This window comes from Canis lupus, chromosome 34, assembly GCF_011100685.1.
Source record: "Canis lupus familiaris isolate Mischka breed German Shepherd chromosome 34, alternate assembly UU_Cfam_GSD_1.0, whole genome shotgun sequence".
Taxonomy (NCBI): domain Eukaryota; kingdom Metazoa; phylum Chordata; class Mammalia; order Carnivora; family Canidae; genus Canis; species Canis lupus.
The window spans coordinates 24568192-24591608 of record NC_049255.1 but is presented as its reverse complement, the minus strand read 5'-3'; the positions used below and the strand labels follow the sequence as shown (position 1 = coordinate 24591608).

The following is a 23417-nucleotide window of genomic DNA, read 5'->3' as shown; positions in this document are numbered from 1 at the left end:
TCCTTAGAGCCCTTGCTATCTTCCCTGTCCTGCTGTGTACAGCTTGGTTTTTGTTTCCAGTACTTTTCCCTCAAGATGGAGTTTATCCTTGGGGCACCTCGGTGGCCCAGGTATCTAAGCAAGCAACTCTTGGTTTCAACTCAGATCATGATCTCAGGGTCATGATCTCAAGGTCATGAGATCCAGGCCCACGTTGGGCTCTGTGCTGAATGTAGCATCTGCTGAAGGTTCTCTATCCTTCTCTCTCTCTCCCTCTGCTCCTCCCACCTCTCTCTCTTTCCCTCCCTCTCTACTTCTCTCTCTCTCTCTCTCAAATAATAAAACAAATCTTAAAAAAAAAGGTGAAGTTTATCCATTTGGAAGTGAATGTTTGGTAGTTATTTCTGAGATTTTCAAGGTTCCAGATGTCCTTAGCATTTTTTTTGAACCATATGACTTTTTTTTTTTTTTTTTTTGTATTTACCAAAACATCTGACCTTGTGAGAGTCTTTCTCTGTTGGTATTTCTCAGAACAATCCATATTGGTTTCTCATCAGGATGGTATTTTCTCTTGTGAATGAGCATTTGGTGATTTTCTAGTTTTCATTGCTTTTAAGATACAGCGCTGGACTTCCACCACACAGTATTCATTTCATGCAGGTCCTGCTGCTATTGATGCATCGGTCACAAATGAGTTTTAGGAGACTCTTGTTGAAGAGGTTGTCCTTTTACCTTCCCTGTATTGGTGGATGTGCGTCCTTTTTAGGAAGTTTTGGTGAAGCTGTAAGTAAGCTACATGGTGCAGTGCCAACCCACTACTGGTGTCCTGGTTTTGGAATGAGGTGAATTCTTCCTTGGCCCCTTTATTTGCCATAGAATAAAATGGAAGGGCCAGGAATTCTCTTTGGTTTGGAATGAAGCCCCACAGTGAAACACAGTTGGTGTTCCTAAGGGGTTAAGCCCTGTTCTTCACTTCACTGAGCAAGAGTAGCACTTGCAGAGTTTCTCCTGCTCCACAGATTCTCTCCTAGTCCGTCACAAGGTAGCAGAGCTGCCATGTTGAAAGCTTCTTTTGCTTCTTTCTCACTGGTCCTATTTCCTTCACCTCTTTATGGTGTTAAAAGGGATTCAATGATGTTTCCAGGTGCTTTTTCCTCACTTCCAAACTAAAGGTCATGGACTCCGCCCCCTTCAGGCCCCCTCATATTTTAGAGGCAACCAGGTCAGCTACTTCCACTTGAGCTCTGTAGTGAGCATGCTCCCTCCACATCTTCCCCTCCCTGGCCCAGTTTTGAGGGCTCTTGCCAGCTCTTCTTCAAATATATTTGACTTGTGGCATTGCTGTTTCAGGAGTTTTGTCTCGGAAAGGATTTTTGTTCTCTCTCCCTTCAATTGTTGCTCTCGATTGATGGCTAAAAAAAAAGCAAACAGAGATATCTTTACTTCACTATTTTACAACTTTGCAGCTTCTGTTTATTTTTTCATGCACGGAAGTATTGAGGCTTTTCATCTACAACCTACCAACCTTTTCATATATAATTACTGATTTTAAACTGATTCTTGAAGAGGTCTTTGATTATAAGAATGTTCATATAGATTTCCTTCTCATGTTTTGTTTTGTAGATTTTAAAAACATTTAATTCCCGGGGCACCTGGGTGGCTCAGTCAGTTAAGTGTCTGCCTTCAGGTCTGGTCATGGTCTCAGGACCATGGAATTGAGGCCTGTGTCAGTTACCTGTTCAGGAGGGAGTCTGTTTCTCCCACTCCCATTGCCCCTCCTCCCTGCTTGTGCTCTCTCTCTCAAACAAATAAATAAAATATTTTTTAAAAATTTAAAAACCATTTAACTTCCCAATTCTACTGGAATTTATTGTTATGTAAAGTTTAAATTCTATGTTTAATTTATGTACTGTTATGAATGGTTGGTCTGTTTTCCCCCTACCATTTGTTTACATCTGTCTTTTCCCCACTTTTATGTAATGCCACAAAATGTATTAAATTCTAATGTGGACTTTCTGGAGCTCAATGTACTAGTTAATTCCAATCATCTGTCATTCTGTTTCTGTTTCAGATCCACAGTGTCTTAATGATTTTATCGTGAACATGTGTTTTATTATATGAAAGAATAAGTTTATCTCACTTCTTTTATTTTTCCAAAATTTGTTTTAGCTACTATAGATATTTTTGAGGCATTTTGTAAAATTGATTAATTGATATCTAATACCCTTTCAGAAACATAGAATTCATTTCTGTTATGTCAATGTATCAGTAAAGTATGCTGTTTTTTCCCCAGTGTTCCTATTACTCCAAATGTAACTTCCACTCTTGTTCCATTATATAGTTTCTTAAGAGTTACTGTAGCTATAGCAAAAAATTTAATATGAAGATAAGACTGGCCTTGTGAAATTAATGGAAATGATTGCCATTAAAAATTTATTTGAAGAGTTTAAATATTAAGAATTTTCAATTCCTTGAATATTTAAGAAAATTCCATTAAAACCTAACTAGGACTGATGCCATGTTGTGGGAGGGCTGCATTTGCATTTTTTAAAGTTTTTAATAGATTTTATAGGGCATAAGAGAGACAAAACCATCCATTTAATTCAGTCATTTTATAAACATCATATGCCAGGCACTGAACAGTGTCGGGGATTCTGACATCAGACATGTTCTTTGCTTCTTCATGTCTCCAGAATTTATTTTAACTGAATAAACTGGCAAATATGCTAATATTAAATAACAATTAAACTAGTAGAATCATCTGAGTTTCAGGTCTTCTGATAAGTCCTTCTTTTGATGTTATCACTACCTAAACTAAGTCTGGAAGGCTGACTGCTATAATCTCAAAATGAGTCATTGATTGGCTTACTATTTGAGTTTCCACTGTCACTTCTAGGGTAGCATTTGTCAGTCTCGTCTCTGTCCCATCCCAGCTTACCCAAGGGGTGTTATACAATGCTAGGAATGCCAGCAATCCATTGGCTTAGTGTTTGAATTGCTTTAAGAACACCGAGTTGATTGCCCACCACCCATATACACATATTATAACACCTTTTTAGAGCTTATAGAACTCATGCAAACCCTTCATATATGTTTATCCTTTCATTATGTACGAGATGAATTCACATCGTGTTTGCTTGTTCAGTTCTTAGAATATCCTATTGGATGGTTAAGGCAAAGATTACTTCTTTCATTTTACACTGGACAAAACTAAGACTTCAACAGAATGACCTTTTCTAGGCCATAAGCTAGTGAGTCATGTGGGAGGGGGTCATCGACGGGACATGACTGGCAATTGATCTGCAAGCGAGCCCCCTGCCCTGTGCTTGGAATGCACATTCTGCTCCCCAGTCCCACAGTGGGGCTGTTTGAAGGACACAGACTTGAGAGGGAGGTGTTGCCGAGACCTTCAGGACAGCTTACGTGACTAAATCAAGGTATCCGTGGCCTCTAGCAAACCTCTGTGATTCTGGCAGCAGTGTAGAGATCTGCTGGTCTTGCTGGGCCCAAGGCAAACTTCGTATCTGTTTCTTGCAGATCTGGAGAGGTCTGCTCTTTCTCCTGCCTCTCATCGCCCTCCGAGTCCTGGATCCAGGCTCCTCACTGCAAATGTCTGTGAAGAAAGTAGTTTTTAATTTACCCAGTTTCCACCACAAAGAGTGGTGATCTGATTGTATGGTTGAAATCTACGGTGACTAAATTTCCTTTGGAGTTATTGTGTAACTGAGAAGTTCTTCATCTATGCCTGGCAGTGGCTCTCAGCCTTCCTTTTAAAAGATGAACTGGAAAGGGGCACCTGGGTGGCTCGCTCAGTTGGTTAAGCCTCAGACTCTTGGTTTTGGCTCAGGTCATGATCTCCCGGTCATGGAATCAAGCCCCACCTTGGGCTCCCAATTGTTGCTGCGTCTGCTTCAGATTCTTTCTCTCTCTCTTGCCCTCCCCCTCTACCCCTTCCCTTTTCAAATAAACAGAATCTTTAAAAGATGAACTGGACAGAGGCATTGTGCCAGCCTTCTAACTCAGCATTCGGGTCCTAACGGAGATTTTAGGAATTACTTCTTCATGGAGAGATCTTGCTAACCTTCTAGCTTTGTCCAGTTGTATCCCAATTTGTTAATTTTATTTTTCCCCCCAAGGAAAATAAAAGTAGTCTGTAAAATGAGAATAATAGAGAGATATAATTTTATATGCTTGAAACTGTAACTATTATTGATATATAATTTCTGCTGTATTTTGTATTTCATAAGGAAAGGGGAACTTTGAGATTATTTCATACTTTGGGGAATATAGTCTTGAAATGAGTTAATTCTTTCAAGAGTAAGCATGTAATTATGGACAGACGAAAATAGATTTCATTTTCTTTTTAAAAAAAATTTTTTTTCAATTTTTATTTATTTATGATAGTCACAGAGAGAGAGAGAGGCAGAGACATAGGCAGAGGGAGAAGCAGGCTCCATGCACCGGGAGCCCGATGTGGGATTCGATCCCGCGTTTCCAGGATCGCGCCCTGGGCCAAAGGCAGGCGCTAAACCGCTGCGCCACCCAGGGATCCCTAGATTTCATTTTCATACTGTCTTTATTGTGAAATGCAATATCATTCAGAAAAATGCATAAAATGTAAATATAAATATACAACTTAAGTTTAACAAATTTCTATAAGAAGAAACACTGTTTACCACCCAGATCAGGGAATAGAACATTGCTAACACCCTCAAAATTTATTTGTGCTTCTTTCCAATAATAATCTCCTTTTGCTCTAACAAATGTAACTTTATTAATTTTATGATAAGTTCTTCTTTGCTTTCTTTATAGCTATTCTATATGTTGTCGCACTTTTTTTTTAAAGATTTTATTTATTCATGAGAGAGAGAGAGAGAGACAGAGGCAGAGGGAGAAGCAGGCTCCATGCACCGGGAGCCCGATGTGGGATTCGATCCTGGGTCTCCAGGATCGCGCCCTGGGCCAAAGGCAGGCGCTAAACCGCTGCGTCACCCAGGGATCCCATGTTGTCGCACTTTTAAATGAGTTAGTTTGACCGTGTTTTTGAGTTCTATACAAATGGAATCATTCTTTTGTGTCTTATTTCTTCCACTCATTTTTCTGTTTGTGAGATTCATCCGTGTTCCTTCTGGAAGTTGTAGTTTGCTAATTGCCAACACTATCTGCTATCCCATTACACAAGTACTCCTCTATTTATTTAACTATTTGCTGCTGATGGATATTTGACTTGTTTATGGTTTTTAGTTGTTGTGAACAACACTGTTATGAACATTCCTATCCATGCCTTCTGGTACTTACATACACAAATTTTTGGACATAAATCCAGGAGTAGAATTGTTAGTTATAAATGTTTCCAATATCCTCTCCTTTCTGTGACTTGCCTTCTCATTCTTTTAAAAATATTGTTTGAGGGACGCCGGGGTGGCTCAGCGGTTGAGAGCCTCCCTTCGGTTCAGGGAGTGTTCCTGGGTCCAGGGATCAAGTCCCACATCCGGCTTCCTGTGAGGGGCCTGCTTCTCCCTCTGCCTGTGTCTCTGCCTCTCTCTCTTTCTCTGTGTCTTTCATGAATAAATAAATAATTAAAAAAATAAAATAAAAATATTGTTTGATAAGCAGTTCTTAATTTTTATCTAAATATAAAATTTATCAATCTTTTCATTCTGTTCAGCAATTTCTTCCTGACCCAATGGTTGAAGCCACTTTCCCATCTTATCTTCTAAAAGGTTTATAGATTTTCTTTTCAAGTTTATGTATACAATCCATCTGGAAACATTAGGGTTGTTTCCAAATTTTATAGAAATAAAGTTTCTATTTTTTTATTTTATTTTTAAAATTTTTATTTATTTATGATAGTTACAGAGAGAGAGAGAGAGGCAGAGACACAGGCAGGAGAGGGAGAAGCAGGCTCCATGCACCGGGAGCCCGATGTGGGATTCGATCCCGGGTCTCCGGGATCACGCCCTGGGCCAAAGGCAGGCGCCAAACCGCTGCACCACTCAGGGATCCCTAGAAATAAAGTTTCTATATGCATTTTGTACCTGTCTTTTTACTGGACACATGCATTTTTTCCTTCTGGGTGTATAACTACGAATAGAATTTCCGATCCCCATGAGAGTGGATAATTCTGGTTATCTAAAGTGTGCCAATTTATATGTCCAACAATGGATGAAATTTCCAGGTTTTTTCCCTATCCATGCCAACACATAATATTGCTAGCCTTTTTATTTGTTGTCATTTTGGTGGGTGTATCTTGTGTTTCATTGCCATTTTAAATCTATGTTTTCTAATAGCTAATGACATTGATTAATTTTTCTCATGTTGATTGGATATTTGTGTATCTTCTTTGGTAAACTGCCTGTTTAAGTTATTTATCCATTTTTGAAATTGAGTTCTTTGGTTTTTCTTATTAACGTGTAGGTGTTCACTATATATCCCACAAACAAGTCCTTTATCATATAAATGTCAACATCTTTCGCAGACTAGACCTTGTCTTTTCACTGTTCTAATAATGTCTTTGATGAACAGAAGCTTATTTGTAACAAAATCCAATTTCTTAAGTTCTTTTCTTTTACAATTATTGTTACTTGTGTTCTGTCAAAAAATCGTCACCTACCCAAAATGTCATGAAGATAGTTTCTTTTGTTTCTTCTAGATGCTTTATTGTTTTACCTTTTAAGTTTTAGGTTTTTAATCCATCTCAGATTAAATTTGCATGTGAAGTAGGAGATTAAAGTTCATGCTTTTTCCTTGTGACTATTCAGTGGGGCCAGTGTCATTTATTAAAAGATCATCCTGTATCCTTTGAATTGCAAGGTACCTTTGTTGAAAAGCAAGTGACTACACACCCACACCCCCCCCACACACACACTTCTAGTACTTAATTCTGTTGTATGGTTGATTTCTCTATCCTTATGCCCAAAGCCACACTGTCTTAATTATTGTGGATTTAAAATAAATCCTGAAATCTGGAGGTGCAAGGCCTTTAAATCTGTTCTTCTTGAAAACCTATTCTAGGTGTTACATATTTCCATATGAATTTTAGAATGAGTTCTTATCAATTTTCACACACACACAGCTTGCTGGGATTGACTGAGTGATGATGGATTTGAAGAAAAGAACACTTAATAATTTGGGAAGAAGATGTAATAAAAAAATATTGCATCTTCCAATCTATAAATATGGTACAGCTCTGTGCTTCAGAGGTCTTCTTTAATTTCTCTCAGGCATATTCTAGAGTTTTAAGTTAGAGATCTTGCACATATTTTATTATATTTATTCTTGGATGTTAGACATTTTTGATGCTATTTATAAAGGGTATTGTTTTTTTTTAAATAAAAGGTATTGTTTTTTAAATTTAATTGTCCTGTATTTTCTTTTTTTAAGACTTTACTTATTTATTTATTTATTTATTTGACAGAGAGAGAGAGCACAAGTAGGCAGAGCAGCAGGCAGAGGCAGCGGGAGAAGCAGGCTTGGAGCAGAGAGCCTGATGTGGAGCTCAATCCCAGGATTCTGGGTTCATGACCTGAGCAGAAGGCAGATGCTTAACTGACTGAGCTACCCAGTTGCCCCCAGTAATTATTTTCTTATTATGTTTTCAGTGAAATTTATTTCTCTGGGCACCTTGTAATAAGTGGTGTTAACCTGAGAAGATTCTGTGTTTTGTAATCTTTCCCAGTCTCAGTGAACTTTTGTTTTACAACCTTCTTGTTTCTTTGTTTACTTCTGTTCTGGGTTTTTACATTTCTGAATTGAAATGCTTTTTATATCAGCAAATTCTCGTGTAATGATTTTGAATTCATATCGGAGCATTTTGGTACAGTTTACTTGGTGATTATTGTTTTGTTGGGCAATTTTCATTACTTACATATTTTGATTCACACTTTCTGTTTTACTTTTTTGGTATCTTTGTATTGATGAGGCCTGCCAAGATCTGTTCATTTTTAAACATATTAGATTTTCTTCACCCAGCAGTGACAAGTGCTTCTATGAGGGAAGTATGTAAGGGATGTAGGGTCTTACTTTGTTCCTATGTATGCTTCTTTCAGTTATTGCCTTGTGTCACTTCAGTGACTAATAGTTTTATTAACAGGTCATGTCCTTTGGGGACAAGAATTGGGTTATTACAACTAAAGATTCAAGACAATATCATTTTGGTAGAAAAAAACCATGATCTTGGATTTGACCAATGATTTCAGAATATATTTTTCCTGTATATATGATTTCTTCAGTGACTGCCACCTACACTAATTCAAAACTTAGGAAGCTTCAAATTTAGGAGAAAAAAATTTCTTTGAGGTCTGGAACTTTAAACTTTATAAAAAATCTATTCAATTTATTTCTCTGCAGGCTTTATTGTGAGTCTCTGGTGACTTATAAATGTCTCCACTTTATATTCACTTCCTTAGTTTCTGTTCTTTGTGTGGCAGCTACTGGAATGCATTTATTTAAAGCCCCCAGGTCTCATCACAGTAATATAGAAAGTATTTTGCATTTCTGTACAGTGGTTACTTTCATTAGAGACTTTCAGAGTACTTTATAGGCATTGTCAGGTGGAGAATGTCATTAGAAAGGATCCCCAACAATAAGATTCTTTCTCTAGAAGTTCATCGTGCTTTTTATTTATTTATTTATTTTTTGGCCAACAGAAATGGAAGAAGAAACTAAAAGTCTTAGGAAGGCTGAAAGACTCATCTAGTATTTTATCATTTATACTTCTGGGCTTCAGCATTTTGGAAAAATTGTTTGAAAGCATTGAAGATTAACTAAAACTAAATGTCCAGAGTGTGAGGAAGCCCAACTGACACCAAATTATTACTACTTTGTCTATGGAATCTGAGATACTTAGAGATGGGCTCCATTATGGAAAACAGTTTCAACCGTGAGGCTTAACTTCCTATTGTGTCTATGGCTTGCAGTGTTCACAGCGACAGGTATTCTATTCTCATAGCTCCATCCATTGCTTGGATGCTTGCTTCCCTTGATAGAAGTTCTTACGTCACCGAAGCAGAGCCTGTGTTGGCCGGGGTCCCCTAGGGGGCAGCAGAGTAGCACCTGCCATCTACTTGGCAGTTACTGAAGGAGTCCTGGGATTGCTGGGAAGCCCAGCCTGAGAGAAAGACCAGAAGACAGGAGTAGGAAAGTATCAGGATGTCAGAATCCAGGAAACATATGCAGGTATGCTCTGGAGGGAGAACTGTAATTGAGATAGAAATGAGAGCTGGGTTTGTGGCGAGGAAATAAATAGAGAAAGGAGTGTTTAATTTTTTATCTAGGGTTGCCTGAGTACCTGATCTGAGACAGGCCCTTGAGGTATGTATTAAGGACTTTTCTAGTAAATGTGGTATTGCAACATATAAATAAGTAATTAAGTATGATGTGTTAGGCGCCTCGAAGAAATGCACAAAGTGCGGCAGGAATTCAAGGACAGTGACTATGGGGTAGGGAGGTGGTGGTGAGGAGGGCTACATTTGCAGGGACATGGATACCAGGCCTTGGAGAAAAAATGAGTAGTAAGACAAAGAATGGGGAGAGCGGAAAGGGCATAATGCACATGTGGGCAATGGGGAGCTGTTTGGTTGGACTGTAATATGATGTCCACGTGAGGAAGTAGGGAAGATGAGGCAGTTAACTTTGCCCTCTGTGCACCTCTTCTCTAAAGCATACTATACTCTGGAGAGAGGAACCATGAATCCCCTTTGTCAATATTACTGGTTTTCATAACTCTTTAGGGTTCTTAAGAGAATGAAGACTAACTTGGTTTGGAGAAAATTGGGAGATTTTATTAACTGGTTGAAGCCAGAAAGCCCCAAGGGAAACAAGCAATAAGAGCCCTCCCTCACTTTGCTACAACATTACAAGGTAAGGGCATGGGGAGAGGGGCAGGAGGGGCTTCCCCAGGGGAGATAAAATACATCAACTGTACAACCTTTGTTCCCTGTTGCCCTTGCAGCTCTAGGCATCTTGAAATTCTAGGACTTAATTATTAACGTGTCTGGGATTTTTAGATCTCTTGATGCTTGGGTCCTTCCCCCTCACTTAATGTCAATATATCAGGCAAATATTTTTTTAAGATTTTATTTATTTATTTATTTATTATTTATTTATTTATTTTTAAGATTTTATTTATTTATTCATGATAGACATAGAGGGAGAAAGAGGCAGAGACACAGGCAGAGGGAGAAGCAGGCTCCATGCAGGAAGCCTGATGTGGGACTTGATCCCGGGACTCCGGGATCGCGCCCTGGGCCAAAGGCAGGCGCTAAACCGCTGAGCCACCCAGGGATCCCCTATATCAGGCAAATATTGAGAAAAACATAGATCTTACAATTCAGCTAGTGGAGAGGTGACACACATTTTATGAAAAAGTGAGTGCCTATCATCACTGGTTAGCTTGTTTGGTATTTGATGTGATGTGGGATCGGGGTAGTAAATGGCTTTATTCTAGAGTTAAGATTCTAGACTCCCAGGGCTTAAGTGAAAGATTGCTAAACCTCTCCTCGATTTCCTTATGCAACAGTAGTTAGACTAACATTAGTGTCTGGCAAAGAACAAGCAAATGATCAACAGTTGTCAAATAAATAGATGAATGAACTCATCCATCAGTGAGTTGGACTGTATGAAAACAAAGACATTTGTCAGAGTTCCTAACCCTGAATTTGTGCTCTCTAGCTCTTGACTTGAAAAAATTGAGAACGTTGATAGTGGTAAAAGAAAGGCATAGAGACATGCTAATGGTTCTCTGGAGCAGAGCTTCCCAACCAGGGTACTGTGCACAATTTAATGCAGGTTCAGCTTACAACTGACCAGGTTCTGCTGCAAGGGAGGCTCCTAAGCCAGTTGCTCAGGACATAAGCAGTATCATCTGAGGCTCCTTGGAGGTCAGCATGATTCGAGAGGAATTTGAAGATATGCCCCATGGTGCCTGTAAACTCAAAGAGTGAAAGCCAGCATTCTCAGCTCTGACAAGAAGTCTAGAGTGTCCACCTCGAGGAGGTGCTTCTCCACCTAGATTTCTATCTCAGGTACCAACTTTCTGGAGTCGGAGCTAGCTCCAGCATGACTGTCCTAACCATGCAGATACTGACTGTGAGTTAAAGTCTTATCCTTGTTTTGAAATACTTGATACGGGGCTGTCGGGGTGGCTCAGTTGATTTAGCTTCTGTCTTCAGCTCAGGTCCTGATCTCAGGGTCCTGGGATCGAGCCCTTCATTGGGGAGACTGCTTCTCCCTCTTCCACTGCTGTTCTCCCTGCTTGTGCTCTCTCTCTCAAACAAACAAGTAAACTCTTTAAAAAAATAAAAGAAATACTTGATACTGAAAAAATGTTATTGCATTTAAACCTCACAAATCACAAGGAAATTCACTATTTGTTAATGCAAGTTAAGGAAAATTCATCAGATTCTTTAAATGTAATTTCAACTGTTTAAAATATTTAGGTGGTTATTTAAAACACCAGTGTCTTTCAGCTTTTTATCTTCTGCTTCTGTGAATGGTTTCTCATCAATGATGATTACCAAGAATTTGAAGAGCTCATCATTAGGAAGTCTTGTCAGGAATCAGCTGATGGCCATTTCAAGCATAAAGCCTGAATTCAAAATTTGATGTTCATTGACAGAATTTCAACCTTCTCCTCAAATTTCTGAAAAGATTATATAAATTTATCAAATATAATATTTAATGTTTTCCTAATTATTATTTTATTTATCTTATATATTAAAAAGAAAATCTAACAATTTTTTTTTTACCAAACCTTCTAGAGAATCTCTCAAATAATTTCCAGTGTTCTGTAAGGTGCCATATAAATATTATCACTTGCCATGAGCATCAAGATGTACACAGCCCCCTACCCCCTGCCCTCCCCCCCCCAAACACACACACAATAGGAAGAAAACATGCTCTGAGTTTCTGAGACTTTGAGACACTCATTTTGACTCTTTTTTTTTTTATGGCCTCCTTGAGAACTGCCTTTAGGTCTTATAATTTAAGTTTTTATACTTGGCTTGTGTTGAAGATCAGGAAATTGCTTCATTGTCAGTATTTAAGATATTGTTTATTAGATTATCCAGATTTCCTGGTATGATTTGATATGAATTTATCATCCAATAAGAGTTAAGCAACCAGTTGGACTTCCTTTTTGCATTGGCTTCCATACCAGTTATCCTTAATTGTAGTAATAATTATTGTTGAGACACAGTAGGACTACTGAAGTTAGTGTTAAAATAGGCTACATGATGAAGACAAACAAGAGTTATAATCCCCCTTCATTGTAAAGAGCTTGATGTTATCTGAAGATAAAAAGCTTAATCACCCAGATTTATCTGCATACGGGTTTTCCTTTTCTTTTCTGTTTCTTTCCCAACATTTAAAATAATATCTTTGCTGAGACCGACACATCATTCTTGCCTGATACAATTCTTGATGGAAATACAGGACCACTCCTTTGCCCTTCGTGAATATAAGTCAGCTAACTTCAGATCTGTACAAACCCAGCCACTGCTTATGAACTCAGAGGGCTGACAGGATCTGAAATATGGAATCTTACTTATTGTCACTTTCTGTGGAAGGACATGAGATCAAGGCCTGAGAAGTAAGGATAGTAAAATTCTTGTCTCTTGCTGCACCTAGGAAAGAATTTTTAAATGATTTTTATAAATGTGGGCCAAACTGCATATCTGAGACACGCTAAGGGTATCATGCTGTCACATTGTTTTTTCCATATGTCCCAAATCTTATCACCATCTCAACCTGTTGTTGAAATTGAGTAACCTAATGGGGTAACTGGGTGACGGGCATTAAGGAGGGCATGTGATGTGATGAGCACTGGTGTTATACTGTATGTTGGCAAATTGAATTTAAATAAATACAAAAAAAGAAATCGAGTAGGCTAATGTGTGCTTCCCTCCCCCTCTGTTTTTCTCCCCGTCTTTCTTTCTCTCTCCCGTCCTCCCTCCCTCTCTCTTTCTCTCCTTCTCCTCCCCCCTTTTTATTTCTTGGTGTCCCTCATGGTAGGACTGTAACAATGTTTTCCAAATAGCCTGTGACACAGCTTTGTCTTTTTTAGGTTATTCTCAGAACCACTGGCTCCTGTCTTTTCCCTTCTTCTAAATTGTGTCTAATGTATCTGTCCTTTATCTACATGTGTTATGTGTTAAAAGAGGGATAGAGGGGCACCTGGTGGCTTAGTCAGTTTAAGCCTCTAACTCTTGATTTCAACTCAGGTCTTGATCTCAGGGTCATTATGAGTTTGAGCCCCATGTTGGGCTCCATGCTGAGCATTGAGCCTACTTAAAAAATTTTTTAAAAAGAGGAATAGAAATTGGCAGGGGCTCATATATAGGTCTATTTCCTAGGATTATACTTATTTTAGATGGATGCATCATTGTTTCCTTCTGTTACTCTAAATAACTAGGAATAAACTGCATGATATCTTATCTTTCACGTGTGTCTGAGTTTTTCCATCAGATTATCCTTTGAGGACAGTGCTTGTATCTTCAAAAAATCTAGCAACCAATGATTTTAGCATATTCTGATGAAAACAATAGGTGCTTATCCCACTCAGCTCCATTTTGTCTAATGCATCAGGACTTTAAAAGAAGTCTGGAAGGTTAGGAGTCAGAGGACTGGAAATCAAGGGAGCCCTGGATTCTCAAGTCTAACGTTGGTGCTAATTTTCTGATATATTGGGAAGACTTGCTTCCATTTTGCAGTAGTGTTTTCCCTATTTGTAAGATTGAGGGATTTGGGCTAGATGGTCTCTAAACTTTCTGTAATTCTATAGTTCTGGTGAAATTCTATATTTCTGCAGGAATAAATTGTTTTAAATCTTAAAATATCTTGGAATTATCCCTGATTAAAAAGAAAATTGAAGGCTGAGTCTACAAGTTTTTTTTTTAAAGCAGGAAACTTAAGGATCTGATAAATTGTTGACACAAGTGCTTATGAGAATAGAAGATGGAGCAGTTATGTTTAAATAGAGAAGGGGGATGCCTGGGTGGGTTAGTGGTTGAGCGTCTGCCTTCAGCTCAGGTCATGATCCTGGGGTCCTGGGATCAAGTCCTGCATCAGGCTCTCCACGAGGAGCCTGCTTCTCCCTCTGCCTATGTCTCTGCCTCTTTCTCTGTGTCTATCATGAATAAATAAAGTCTTTTAAAAAATAAAGTAAATAAATAGAGGAGAAGGTTGGTAAATGTTTATATATCATTTACCACACCATTTAAATAAATCTGTATTTACCTGTGTCCTGTCATTTAAAAAAAATGGAGTCTGTATCTCATTTACTAAGAGGGAGAGATAAAGTCTCCTACAATATTAATATATTTTTTATTAATTAATTAATTAATTTATTTATTTATAATATTTTATTTATTTATTCAGGAGAGACAGAGAGAGAGAGGCAGAGACACAGGCAGAGGGAGAAGCAGGCTCCATGCAGGGACCCCGATGTGGGACTGGATCCCGGGTCTCCAGGACCACGCCCTGGGCCGAAGGCAGGCGCCAAACCGCTGAGCCATCCAGGGATCCTCCAATATATTTCATTTTAAAGGTTCCAAAGCCAGTTGAGAATCTATTTATTATAATTAAATGCATTTGAGAAAAGTATTGTTGCAGAAAACTATTTTAAATCAAGCTGTTTATAATGCATCCTCAAAAACTGTGATAACCTGGTAATTTCAAAAATTAATTTGACCAATTTTCCTTAGTTAACTCAGCCAGTACCAAAACTGTATATATTTTCTTAGAATGAAAGTATATTTTAGGTGTTTTACCTAGTAAATAGTCATTTTAAAAGTAAGATAAACATTAATCTAACAGATTAACTTAAAATGTGAGGTTGGATATTAATTTGTTACATTGTTACTAAGAATTCTAATCTCAATCTATTGTTGAAAATTGAACAACTTAATCCTCTTTTTTTTTAATATAGGAAAAGTCTCACATTTGATGACGTATGATGTCAATCATCTTTTTGTGTGCTTATTTGCCACCTGTACATCTTCTCTGGTGCAGTGTCTGTTAAGGTCTTTGGCCCATTTTTAAATTGGTTTCTTTGTTTTCTTTTTGTTGAGTTTTAAGAGTTCTTTGTATATTTTGAATAACAGTCTTATCAGATGTGTCCTTTGCAAATATTTGTTCCCAGTGTGTGACTTGTCTTCTCATTCTCTTGACAGTATCTTTCACAGAGCAGAAATTTTTCATTTGAATGAAGTCTAGCTTCTCAATTCTTTCTGATATGGATTGTGCTATTGCTGTCATACATAAAAATGTGCCGAAGCCAAGGCCATCTAATTTTTTTGTATGCTATCTTCTGGGGTTTTTGATTTTGCTTTAAAATACAGATATGTGGGCAGCCCCAGTGGTGCAGCGGTTTAACGCCGCCTGCAGCCTGGGTGGTGATCCTGGAGACCTGGGATCAAGTCCCACTCAGGCTCCCTGCATGGAGCCTGCTTCTCCCTCTGCCTATGTCTCTGCCTCTCTCTCTCTCTCTCTGTGACTATCATTAAAAAAAAAAAAATAGTTTCACATCCAGAATGTCTTTAATTAATTTATTGCATTTCCAGAAAAGTGAAACTAATTTCTTGTTTGGCTTATTATAATTCAAAACAACTGGTAAATATTCATGATATGAACTTTCTTCCCTATCACTCAACTCCCAAGAGAGCAATACTGCTGTGACTCATGACACAAGGGAAATACTGTTAGTATTCTCATCTCCTCTTTACACTACCCCAGCTGCTAGTTGGTAAATACTCCAACCTATAAACTCAGGAATAAGTTTAAGTTTTACTGGAAAGTGGGCAGCCCCGGTGACCCAGCCATTTAGCGCAGCCTTCGGCCCAGGGTGTGATCCTGAGACCCCAGATTGAGTCCCAGGTCGGGCTCCCTGCATGGAGCCTGCTTCTCCCTCTGCCTCTCTCTCTCTGTCTCTCATGAATAAATAAAATCTTAAAAAAAAAAAAAGTTTTACTGGAAAGTATGGATGCCCTGGTACCAGCATGGTACCAGTAAGAGCACATGCCCTCCTGTTGTTATGGGCTACTTGCCCCCAACTGAGTGGGGGGAAAGAAGTTGGAGAAAGTAAGCTTAGGTAAACTGTGAGGGAATGTATGAATTATATAGTTATCACATATGTAGTCATCATATTTAAAAGAATAAAGACAAATATTTGCCACTTCACTTGAAACTGAAGGTGTCAAAGATGAATTTATATGAAACAAATTTTATTTTTCCACCATTGTCAATTGTTACAAATTAAAAATATATTGCCATGTAAAACAGAGCTTCCAATACCCTGAATTAATATTTTTTGTTTAGAACAGGTTAAATTGGCTGCAATCTCCATAGCATATTGGCATATAAAATATGAGTGGAAAGGTGTTTGCAGTTGAGCTCCCAGTAGGACCAATAATTTCCCATTCCAGCATTATCCTAAGCTCATTGTTATCTTTAAATTATTCTAGACACCCTAGAAAATAATCTTCCCCTTGATTTCAAAAACCAACCTCTACTCAGGGAATCCAGAACTTTATTAGTGGAGTAGAAACCTAGAGATAGTCTGCTGAGGATGTCTTTTCTGTAAGTGCCCTTTTTCACATCAACTCATCTATTAAGAGAATAATTATATTGATGCCTCATAGCTGACCATTGAGCCCAACTGTTTGGTTCACAAGTGAGCATACAAAATATGAGCCAGATCAGAGTCACTTCTCTCTAAGATTTTTGATCTTTGGTTTAAGAATAGGGTCATGGTCTCTCTGTGGGCTGAAAAGTTTCATGTAGAATGTCATTGGTGTCATCTCTGTTTTCCAAAGTATAGAGAAAGGTAGTCTACTGTAAGAGAAGGAGGTCATTTCTAGAGGGAATCAGTAAAGAGAGGTGGAGGATATCCTAAAGACCCTCAAGGCCCTGGTAACAGTCCAGCTATTCCTGAAGCCAATCATGGCTTTGCTATTCAATTATTTTCTAAGATACTTGGGTATTCTTCCAATATATTCTCATTTTGATTAAGTCTGCTGGGATTTTGTCACTTATACAAACAAAAAATCTAATGCAGCTTCCTTTTATTACCTTGTGTCTGATTATCAACAGTGTCTAATGGAACTAGATGAAATGCTGTGTTACTAGAAAGTGATATCATGTAATATCCGTGGTCACTGCAGAATGGGCTTGAGACTGAATTTGAAGACTGTGGAAACTAGTCTACCAATAGCTCCCTACTTCATAATTTTGAATATTGAGTTAAGTAGGAATAGGGCTTATCCACTGTCCAATATTCATATCATACTGAAGTGTAAGAAGAAATACAGATATGGATGTGAATCTTTGCGTGACATAGTTCCATTATCTTTTTAGGAGTGAGAAAAATTAAGAAAAGTTACATTAGAGGTGAGAGCTTTCTTAGAGATCGCCTAATCCACTCTTTTCATTGCATTCACATGGATAAACTGAGGCAAGAATGGGGCATTGGTTTGTAGTAATAAGCAATGTGACTATGGTTTCTTGATTTCTAGGTCAGAGTTTCCAATGAAATTCTCTGTGAAAAGAAGGATATTGATTTGATGTGTGATCTTTCTGGGTCTCAGTTTTTCCTCTAAAGGCTGAAGGGGTTATATCAGATAATCACTAAGATTCACTTTGGCTCCAAAAGTCTATGATTCAATGATTTTATTCTGCATGAAATCATTATGCAATGTTTATATAATGTCAGAAGAGTTTGATTTTGTTTGAAAATCTGGATTGAAATTCTACTTATATAAAAGAGAAAGAAAAGATTGTGAGAAGAGGAAAAGAGCTAGGCCAGAAGGACAAAAAACCCAGAAGTGACACAAATTAAGATAAAAATTTAACTGATTTATTTGGTGGTAATTTACAAGTTGCATCTTTATAGGTTTCTTAGGAGTTATCTCGCTGCTTACATCTGGCTTACAAACAGGTTTTGCTATTTAGCTTATGCATTTAGCCTAAGCAGAATGTTTTTCAATTAAAAATACATCAGGATCAGGTTCAGGAAATAATTCAATGAAGAACACTTAACAGCTTCAGCTTGAGGATGAAATGTGTTATATTTTAAAGGGCTTAGCTATAATGATAGTATTGAATTAGTCATATCTTAGAGCAAGTTATAGGGAGACAATTAACAATAATGTGTTTCTGAGTAATGTAGACATTTCCATGACATTTTTAGAAAGATAAGTTCAACCACACTCATTTTATTGAGGACTTGGGTTCAAATCTAAGTTCTAGTACTTATCTGTGTGTCCTTGGGTGAATTACCCAATTTTTCTGAGACTCAACTTCCTTCTTTGTAACATGGAGATACTATTTGTACTTTATTCAAAGGATTGTTGCTTGTATTCAATGAGAGAGTGTGTGTACAGGACTTAGCATGGTGGTTGGTGTGTAGTAATGATGCAATTTTGGATATAGTTGAGGTTTGGCTGGGGTCTGGAGCTGATGGCTGAGAAAGACTTTTGAGACATCAAAAATGGTGGTTTTATGAAAGCACAGGGTGAGGATCCGTGGGCAGAAAGAGGCTGACCCTGCTGCCCCTGCTGCCCTGGGATTATTGGAAGTAAATGATTATATACTTTAGGATTGGAGGAAGTAAAGATAAGGAAAGTTCCAGAAGGATCTTCATATGCTAAAGAAGACACAGGATACCAGAGACCTTGCTATTGTCAAACCAATGTAGTTTTTCTTTCTAGCAAGGCATTAATATTAAGACAAGTGGGGAGCTTCCTGGAGGAACATTATATTCCGTCAAGTATTTATCAATGGACTGCAGGTTATACGGACATTTCATTTTATCCACATTTGCTTCTGCTTTTGTTTCCCACATCAGGAGTGTTCAATAGAGTAGACTCTATTGATATATGATATTTAAACTGGTAGATAACCTTGATAAAAGGGAAAATCTTCCAGCAAAGTGGATACCAGGTTTCTGTTTGTATTCTCATAAATAAATAACCTTATTAAATCAAGCACATGAGTCTTTAACAATGAATGGGAAGCATTCAATCCAAACATATAGCTTAGATCATTGAAAATAGCACTTAATATTTATAGACCTGTTTGCGGTTTGCAATATTTTTATATGTAAATAAAAGTGTATATGTGTGTGTATAGTTTTAAATTTTGCCTGTCCGCTAAATAACCGTATTATTATTTCCACTCTTTAGAGGAAGAAATTGATTTAAAGATTTGATGTTTACAAAGCTAGTTGGTGTTGGTACTGGCACTTGAAATCAGACCATCAGACCATCTGACTACGTATGGCTCAGTGCTCTATTTAATGAGTGCTTATTAGGAACAAAGCCCCATAATGGGCACCAAGAGAGATATATATGGTGAGCACCCATTGTTTTGCTCACCTAGCACTTCTTCCTCCAGCAATTCTTCATTTTCTTTTAAAGATTTATTTATTTATTTATTTATTTATTTATTTATTTATTTATTTATTTATTTATGAGAGAGAGAGAGAACGTGCACACATGAGCATGGGGGCTGAGGTGGGGGCAGAGGGAGATGGAGAGAGAATCTCAAGTAGACTCCTTGCTGAGTGTGAAGCCTAAGTCAGAGTTCCATCTCATGAGTCTGAGATCATGAGCCTGAGATGATTTGACCCTGAGCCAAAATCAAGGGTCAGACGGTTAACTGATTGAGCCACCCACATGTCCTTCCAGCTGTCCTTTATAGGAATCTCCCAGAGTTTTCTGATAACTGCCACAACCGACCAACCTCTAACCCTCAAGTGACTGAGAGAGCTTCCATGTCACCTTACTTCAGCCCCGGGAACTAGCAAAAGGAATCACCTGATAATAAAACAGGAGATTCAGAAATACTTTGATAGACTGTGCCATCATTCATGAAAGAGAGAGAGGGAGAGAGAGAGAGAGAGAGAGAGAGAGAGAGAGAGAGAGAGAATATTTGTGTGTATGTTTATTTTGGGAAGAGTGAACACCTGATGCCTCCCAAGCCAATTTCAATCTTCTCCCTGAGAATTTGAACTTACAGAAGAGAAAGCTATCTAGGTATTAAAACGTGTAGCACTTGGGAAATGATAGCAGTCACATTCTGCCATGGGGAGAGAAAAAAGCCTGTCTGAGGTGAGACAGAAAAAACCATGTAGTTATTTAGAAGCCAGTCAAATGTGAGACAGAGAGAGTCCTAGAGGTGACTTTCTGGTTTTTCTCAAGCCCAACTGCATTCTTCCTGGGTGTTTTGTCACCCATTCCAGTATCCTTCCAATAAATCTCCACTTTAAGTTAAACTAGTGAGAATTTTATTTTTGTTACATGCAGCAAAGATTTAGAATTCATACCAGCATCAGAACTGAAGCCATGAGGCCTCTGCTTCTGTGAGTAAGAAATCAATGTTAGTATTTCCCAAATGGCTAAGATTGGGCTAGGTACCCAAGAAGCAGATTCCAGGGCACCATTCCTGCAGGTATCTGGTTCAGGATGTCTGCAATTTGGCCTAAAAATCCATCTGTTTAATGAGATGTTCAATTGATTCTGGTTCACAGCCAGAATTGGAAATGTCTGGGAGAAATACTTTTATACATGTTTTGCAGACATGGCAATATAACTTAGAGCTGGTGTAGGTGATGTCAGTTATGAAATGCCAGTCATATTGCAGTTTGAGTACTGATTAGATGGTAAAGTTAAACATTTCCCCTTATGGGGTTACTATCCCGTTGATGCGCTAGGACGAAGAGAAGGTAGTGCAGTCAGACTTGGGTTTTTAAAGGGTTTGGTAGAAGAATGGGAAAGAACTGAAGACCAGAGCACAGATGTTATGTAGGAATGGAATAAGAAGTGGAGGGTGGGCAGAGGAAGTGGAGTCACTCCTCTGTCTGATTCCCAAGGACAATCACAGCATCAGGCATCTCTAGCCAAAAGCATGGGGAAAAGCAAAAGCAGAAACAAAAGCTCTTTTGATGAAAGAATTCATTTCCACGTCTCTGTTTCTCTTTCCTTGACCTGGCCTATGCTGGCAACATAGCTCACAGATGTCGAGGATATTGCCCTGATCTTTGCCTCCAGATCTCATGGGCTAATGCCAGATGGGCATCTTGGGAAGGATTACTTCCTACCCCCAAACTGACCCTGCCATAATTTACATTTTACCTCAGCATCTTTCAGAAGTGCAGGTCATCAGCAATTCATAGAGAAGTTCTAACCACAATCAAGCTGTAAGGACACTTGTGAGAAGCTTTTCCATCCGAGAAACACAAACAGTTCCATCGATCTTACTAACACCCTAGAGGTAAGTGTGAGAACAATAAAAATGGTCTTGGGGGTGGAGTGGGGCTGAGGGATGGCTTAATGATTCTTGAGTTGTTTCCTGGCTTTGCCAAAAAGCATTGCTGGGAAATAGAAACTGGGTGTGGTTAAAATCTCCCTATCTTAGACTGTCATAGCTGGAAGAAAATGTAGAGATTACCTAGTACCTAACTCTATGAGCCCCGAGAAAGGAAGGGACCTATCTAGGTTCATGCATCTAGTTGGTGGCAGAGTCATGTCTAGAATTTGGGTCTCTCAACACTGAGCTTAGTGGGCAATAAATGCTCTACAACTAGAAGGGTATCACACTGGGTACCCCCAAACAAAATTACTTTAAGTAAAACTCATGACTGTGCATAAGGCATGAGAAGGCAGCCAGTAGGAGCAGCGGAAGTGTAACAACAATTGTCTTAGTCAGCCCAGGCTGCCATCAGAGTACCCGAGATGGAGTGGCTGAGAAACTTATCCCTCATAGTTCTGGAGGCTAGAAGTCCAAGATCAAGGTGGTAGTCAATCCAGTTCCTGGTGAGAGTTTTCTTCCTGGCTTGCAGGCAGACAGCTGCCTTCTTTCCGTGTCTTCACATGGTGGAGAGAGAGAAAGCCAGAAGGGAGTTGGGGAGGGAGAGGAAAGCACTCTGTATCCCTTCTTATATTGCTTCTTATAAGGACACTAATCCCATTGGATTTGGACCCCACCCTTCTAAGCCCATCTAACCTTAATTACCTCTTTTAGAGACTTTATCTCCAAGTGCCGTCTCACTGGGGGCTAGAGCTTTAACATATGAGTTTTGGAGGGACACAATTCAGTCCATAGCAACAATCATCCTCAGACGAGCCCTCATCCTTTGCCTTTCTGCAAGTCCCCATGGTCACACTGATGAACCAATGGACGCAGGTACTTGTTCTTTTCACTGCCAGTAACGAAGATGCTGCTTTTGAAAGGAAAATGGAAGCAAAAATATCTCTCAGCATGGCACCTTATCTCTCTTTTATTTTCTGTGGCTTTTCCTTGTGAAGACAGAGAAAATCTATAGGAAAAATCAACTAACATTGATGAATCTCTTAGAGAGATAAAGGAAAACATCAATATTAGTTGAGCTGAGTAGTTGTACAAACTGAGAAGTGGTACAGATCCACAAACCTGTATTTGCAATTCTGAAATCAAAAAAGCTCTGAAATCTCATTGTTCCTCTATACATGTGCAGCAAACTCACTCGGTGAGAAAACAACTCGCCCCGATGTGAGGCTGTCTATAGCCTCTACTTATCCCACTTACTGAGAATATTCATATGTTTTGCTGAAAAACTACTAAAGCATTTTATTATGGGATCCTGCCCCAAATCCTGCTGGAGGATTTGTAATATATTACAAAAGGTACTGAACCACTCATTTTCTAAAATCTAATAAGTGTGAATTCTTGAAACATAGATATTATTCCAAAGATTTTAGGCGAGGAAATTAAAGTCTGGACTAAAGTGAATATTTTGTCCCAAGGACTGAAATTAGGTATGGGATGGCAGGGGAAAGTAAGCGAGCTTAAGCAGAAGTGGTTTTTCACCCAATGTTGCCAGGAAATGAGCCAATGCTGAAGCCCTCAGAACAGGTGTGGCTGAGAAAGAGAGTCAGTTGTGCGGAACTGCCACTCCTACCTCTGCCTGACTCCAATTCCTGCAAGTAGGGTCATGGAATTCTTCAAATGGAGTTTTTAGGTCAAAATATCTGGATGTGTATTGCATAGGCTTCTGAGGAGGAGAGCCGTGGTGATTTGAAACGGCAATAGAATGCAGTCGTTTCAGGAATTTGGCAATGCTGTCTCATCTAGCAGGTTGACCTCCAGGGAAAGGCCGACTTTCTGCTGTTTCCTTCTTATTCATCTCTTTTTGTTGGAACTTGGCCCAATCACTTGATCTATGTGCCTCCTTTTTCTTTTTCTTTTCCTTTTTTTTTTTCATTTAAGTGTGGATGATGTGAATAGCTTCCCTTACCATGTTCTGGGTCAATATATAAAACATCATTAAAAAGAGACTTTAAGTGCCACACAGGCCCTGTTTGGATGGTTACTTGATAGCACAGCTCTTGGGGCTGAGAGTTGGGAGTCATGACTTTAGTTTCATCTTTCATATTAATTTCCAGTGTGACCTTGAGCATGTCACT

General features: G+C 38.7%; 1 long non-coding RNA gene across 1 annotated transcript; it reads left to right on the top strand.

The window, feature by feature from the left end:
• Positions 1–9033: 9033 nt before the first annotated feature.
• On the top strand, positions 9034–21241 carry LOC119867449. Its single transcript, XR_005383559.1, has 3 exons — positions 9034–9156; positions 9711–9840; positions 21113–21241. It is a non-coding gene; the product is annotated as an uncharacterized LOC119867449 (long non-coding RNA).
• Positions 21242–23417: the final 2176 nt, after the last annotated feature.